Consider the following 6,000-nt stretch of genomic DNA (forward strand, 5'->3'; position numbering starts at 1 on the left):
TCTGGTCTCTCTTTGTCCTATGAGGACATTAATCCCATCACGGGGACCCCACACTCATGATCTCATCTTGCCTGGTCACCTCCCAAAGTCTCCATCTGCTGCCTTCATCACATTGAGACATAGGGGTGTCAACATACGAATTTGGGGGGATGCAAAACGTCAGTCATAGCAATACCTGTATGTGTTATCTGTTTACTTCATATCTGCATCTGCTTATAAATCTGTGTGTTAATGTCTATTTGTGTATTACAAGTTACAACAACACAATGATGGTATGGGGTTTTGTGAATGCCTCTGTGTCTAGACCTTTGTGTACCTGAAAGCCTAGAACAGGTTAAAGTCATGGGCTCAGGCCGCAAGTGTGGTTGTAGCCACATGTACACATGTGTGTATATAAGCAAGAGAAGGGCATGACTCTGACCACAGTGGGCAGCTGCCCTTCAGCCCAACCTGGCTGGGCTTCTGCTCCCACCAGCCCAGAGCAGCTGCTAAAGGGACCTGAGAAGAGTGCCTCAGAGGCTGCCTGTGACTGGGGATCTGTCAAGCCCAAGATCCTTGGCTGCAGGTGCCTGAGGATTTGTCCTGTGCTGTGGAAGAACCCCAGCCCCGAGAGCACAGTTTGCCTGGGGTGGGGATGTGGAGCCTGTCCTTCACGTCGTGGGAAACTTTAAAAGCTCATCTTGATCCAACATGGGACCTGTCTTCATCTATTCCAATGGATCATTTATCTCATTTAGAGCCATCCAAGTTCAGCCCAAATGACATTTGCTTAGTAGTTGGCCTGTTTGAAAAAGCCAATGTGTTAGAACCAAGGCATGCAAATGCCGTACCACCTTTCTCGGCTGGGGGTGCAGGGAGACAGGCCCGTGGGAGAGGGCAGGGGGAGGTGGGGGAATTCAGTTGGTCAAGGATCCCAGAGAAACAGGCAAACACATTATCCACTCCAACACAGGCAATTTTTCCCCGGGGTGGCTAATTAGCAGGCAGCTGCCCGGGCTGTCTACTTGACTTGCAGAATTAGAATGCTCAGCACAGAGATCTGTGTTTATGCTCAAAACATGTCCTCCCGCTTCCCCAGCCAGGAGGGGAGTTCTGACTGTTGGCTCTGAAGCACAGAGATGGCTCAGCTGCCGGCCGGCCTTTCAGGGGCCTGGATGGAACTCCTTTTCCATAGGAGCTCCTGCCCTGTTGGAGGCCTCAGAAAACGGCAGGCTCATCCATGCAGGCACACAGGACGAGCCCACATAGAGGAGCAAGCGTCTCCCCACTTAGATAAATGCAACACAAAAGCACAGATACACTTGTTTGCCCAGAGGCATAAGCACCTACCCTCAGAGACACATAAATGCACAGAGAGGTACCGGCCCTCAACCAGCACATCGCTCACACAAACACCCAGCGGTAGCCTGAGACCTGTGCCCCCTCACACACACAAGGAAACACACACCTAGATTTATATGCATACAAATAGGCACACCTTCACAGGCTCCCCGGTGTCCGAGAGCACTTGAGACAGGGAAGCTGCTGGAAGAAATCTGCAGAAACAGAAGTGCCCAGGACACAGCCTCCACAGTTCTGAGCCGGGATCTCAGATCAGAACCAGACATGAGAACAAGATATTCATCATATGAGGAGATATCGGAGATCTTATGCGAATCCAATTCTCTCAGCAGGATCACCGGGGAACTGTGGGTAAGTGCCCATATCGCACTCTCCCCGCATGTATCTGGCGAGAGGCTTGTGAGTCAGGTGAATTTTGAAGGGCCCCCTTGCATGATGAACACAGAACACTTCTATCATTCAAAATAAAATAAAACAGCTCACCTCTGATTATTAGGAGGAAGAACAATTTGACTGGGTGAGAACTATTAGGCTTTTTTAAGTGGTGGGTTTTTTTTTGTCGCTGTCTGTCTTGTTTTGTTGTCTCAGAAATATAGAATAACTCAGAGCCAACTTTTGACTGGCTTCTTTTTGTCTTCATTGAGCAGGGAGGAACAGGGACAACAAACGCAGCTTGACCAGAGTTTCATTCAAACACGGTGTTTCAGGCCCTCTGTCTAAACTGGAAGGCCCCACCCCATCCTGGGGCAGACAGGGAAAGCCACTGCTCAGTGTCTGTGAGTTATATATGGATGGCACACAGTAGGAGCTCAGTAAGTGTTAGCTGCTGTATTATTCCGTTGCTATTGTTCTCCTAATCACAAGTCATTGTCATCAGCAGAGAAGGCTAAGAACCCAGATCTCCCTCCCATCTATCTGGTTTATGGACTCAGGAGCTCCTTCCCAGCTGAGAAGACACTGAGGGGCAGTCCCAGCTTCCCTAAACTCCAATCCTTCCACTTCTAGAGAAAGGGGTGAAGGAGGGTTGTTGGGAGTGGAAAGGGAGGTAGTAGGATGAACTGTGGGGGGGAGGGGAGCTTCCTCTTCTTGAGCGACTTCAAAGGACAGCAGCCTACTTCTGCTACCTGGAGAGGCCGCCTTCAGCGCACAGTTTCTGGTTGGCACCTGGCAGGACAGAGCAGTTGCAGGTACTGCACTGGGAGCGAGATACTGTATGCAGCTCCCTGGAGTCTCTTCAGGCCGAGGAAAGCTTTGTTCTAACCATTTCTCTCTGAGCCAGGGCTGCTGGGTGGTCTAGGGGCAGGAGGGCGGAATGGGGGTGGGGTGGGGCAGGGCCGGGCAGGGCCGGAAGGAGAATGGGGTAGAAATCTGGGGTGGTGGGGGGTCAAACCTGTGTGTATGTGTGGGGGGCGTGGAGAGGGCTGGTGCGGAAGGATAGTTGGAGCCCGTGTAGGAGCTTCGGAGGCACTGGGGGAGTGACAGCGATCCGCAGATGCCAGAACCTCCGAAAGGGTCCAGGGCACCAGGTGGGGGTCCGCGAGGGTGAGGGCGTGTAGACCGGGTCCCCTCCCCAGACCCTGTATCCCAGGTGGCTAGTGGGAAGGGGCCTAAGCGAGGCACTGGGCCCCCAACACTGTGTCTGAGGCTCCAGAACATGTGGCCGGCACGCCTCCGCCCCCTCCCAACCTTGCCGAAGGGCTGCCATTTGGAACGCATTTGCAGACACATGGATTGTTTTTAAGTTAATGCTTTTTAATTCACTCTGTTTCCCAGTTGTCGTTTTTTATTGAAAAGGCGGATTCTGCTGGTGTGTGTTCCTATGCGGGGGCGGCGGGGGCGGCGGGGGCGGCGGGGGCGGTTCTTCACGCCAGAGATCGGAGGAGAGACAGAGACAAAGGCACAGCGAGACCCCGGGGAAATAAGTCACCGGGGTCAGAGAGCAAGACGCGGGGAGGGAGATGCGCAGGGAGACAGAGGCAGGGAAGGCTGGGGGCGGGGCTCGGGGCCCTGGGGACAGGGCGAGTGCGCTGAGAAATCTTGCTCCGGGGGACCGAGGCGGACCCCCCCCCCCGAGGGTCTAACTTAAGCCCCTGGGGCTGAGCTTGCTTTCCTTTGCTCTCCGGTTCCTTGCAGCCTGGACGAGGCTGAACTGGCCTCCGGGAGACGGCTACGCAACCGACCGAGTAGCCAGACCCGGGTCGCCGTGGGCTGGGGATACGAAATCGGGCGGAGCGGCCGACTTGGGAGTCGGAGGCGTTCCTTCCTCGGCTCCCCCCACTCCACCCTTTTGTTTTCGAGCAGAGGCGAACACCACCCGCGGCTCCGCAGAGTGGCCCCCCTGGCCTGCTGCGCCGCCCAGGCGCGCGCCCTAACCTCTCCGAGCCGTGGCTGAGCCACCTGCAGAAGGAGAGGACCGCTGGTGGCCCGTTCAAACGCGCGGCAGCGAGGGGTCGAAACGGCTCGGGGGCTCGGTCGATGGCACCTCGGCTTGGCGGTTACAGCAGAAACCCCGGGGATTTTCGGCCCCGGCCGCTGCCCCGGGTTCACGTTCACGCAGGACTCGCGCGGACCCAAGAGCCCGGCGCTAGCGCTTCCTTCCCTCGCGGCCGACAGCGGCTTCGTCCTCCCCCAGCCCCGCGACCTCTCCTGTCCTCCTCTGCGCCGGGTTCTCGCGAACCTGCCGCAGCGGCGAGTGTAGACGCGCCGCCGCGGACACACACAGGTGCCCCCAGGCCAGCACGTGGTGGTCACGCAGACAGTCGGGCCGCCACGGACACGACGTGAGGTATCGCGGACGCAGGGAGAGCCGTCCGGCCTCCGCGCGGAGGCTCCCCGGGCGCACTCACCCGGAGCGCTCGGCTCTCAGGCCCGGCGTCGGCGAACTGAAAGCCCGGGATAATTAGAGCTAATTACTTGTGTGCAAACAGCCGACGCAGAGGGCGCGGGCGGGCCACCCCTCCCCCCGCCTGACCCCCGCGATCCCGCTCGGACAAAGGGGTTTTGCTGGAGCATCTGGGGCTGCGCGGGGGCAGCTGTGCGGGGCGGGGGCGGGGAGCGCGGGAGGGGGCGCTCAGGCGTAGAGCCCCGTCGGCCCAGGGGTTGGGGTGAGCCCTCCGTCCCCAGAGCGACCCCCGAGGTTACACACTCCAGCGCGCGCTGAGGCCTGGGAAGCCCCGGGGTGGCTGGCCGTGGCCGGGTGAGGAACTACGACCAGAACTTTGTCCGGATACCCCTTAGCCTTGTGCTGAACGGGCCGGGACGGCCTGGGCCCGAGCATTTGGGTACTTAGGCTTCTATTATCTCGGCCCCCCGAGTGCCCCTTTCTCTGCCGAAGATTCGAGGGGGCTCTCCTTGTACTCTGTCACCCGAGGCCGGCGATCCCAGGGAGTGCCTGCTTGGAGCTAAGGCCACAGGACCGGTGCTGGCTTCGAGTGACCAGTTCGTCTCTGCTCGGATGAGCCTCACGACCCCTGAAGGAGTGACTTTACTGAGCCTTTGTTTGCACGTCCATACAATGTGAGTGCGGGGACCGTGCATGCCTCCTCTGAGATGCAGAGTCCAAGGGGAGGCAGGAAGGCGCTAATTCTTCACGTGTGAATGGGGCTTCACACTCTGCACTGCCACCCTGAACCTGCGGTCTAACTTTGTGGTTTCGGGGGCTTTGGCAGGTCGAATTGGAGTGGTGGCAGGGTAGAATTTTATTAATTCTATATTTATAGATGAAGCTCAGGGAGGTCAAACGTGTCATTAAGGTCACACAGCAGAGAGAGGCAGCCTGTTTTCCGGACTTCGAATTTCAAGTTCAGACTCTGCTCAACTCTCCTCCACCCCTCCCGGACGCCCCTGGAAACCCAGGCACCTACAGAGATTGGGCGAAGCCCCGGAGCTTTCAGCAGGAGTGCAGAGCGCGAAGGGCTGTCGTGGTTTGTGGATCCCGCCGCACGGGCTCGCTGTGGGCCCATGGCGCCCCCTTGCGCTCCTGGCCAGAGGCGCACCCTGCTTCTGGCCAGTCCCGCCCCTCGCCGTCTTGCCAGATTCCTCTGCCTCTGTTTGCTATTGTCTCAACAGGAGGGTTAACTGCAGAAAGGGTGACAGGAGGTGACATGGGGTTGCGCATTTTGTAGCGGGGTCTCAAGGGCACCTAGTGGTGACACAGTAGAAGGGCTGAGGGCAGGAGACATGTTGGAGCAGGGTAATAAGAACGGAGAGGACTGTGGAGCTGTAACTCCTCCCCCGCAGCAAGAGGGGCTCTGGGGCAGGAACCCTCCTCAGGGTGAGCCAAACCCAGTGCGCCGAAGGAGGGGCGTCCTGCGATCTGGCTGGGAAGACGGGTGCCTGGGTGTTAGTGCAGGGAGGTAGAGCAGTTTGAGCCCAGTGGTTCTCAAACTTCTGGGATATTAAAATCACTGGCAGGGCTTGCTAAAACACGGATTGTTACTCTGCGCCCTGGGATTTCTGATTCAGGGCTGATGTTAGAACTGGCATCCCTAGTAAGTTCCCAGGTGCTGCTGACGCTGCTGGTCCAGGGATCACACTTTGAGAAATCACTGTTCTGGCCCTTCAGAAACTTCCCCTGAGGCTCCAAGGCTCACCAGCTGCACATTCACAGCACACCTGTCTGAGTAAAATCTTGTTCTGATCAGTTTCGATTCCTGGCCA

Source organism: Artibeus jamaicensis, unplaced genomic scaffold (genome assembly GCF_021234435.1).
Source record: "Artibeus jamaicensis isolate MK-2021 breed Jamaican fruit bat unplaced genomic scaffold, CSHL_Jam_final contig_866, whole genome shotgun sequence".
In the NCBI taxonomy this organism is placed as follows: domain Eukaryota; kingdom Metazoa; phylum Chordata; class Mammalia; order Chiroptera; family Phyllostomidae; genus Artibeus; species Artibeus jamaicensis.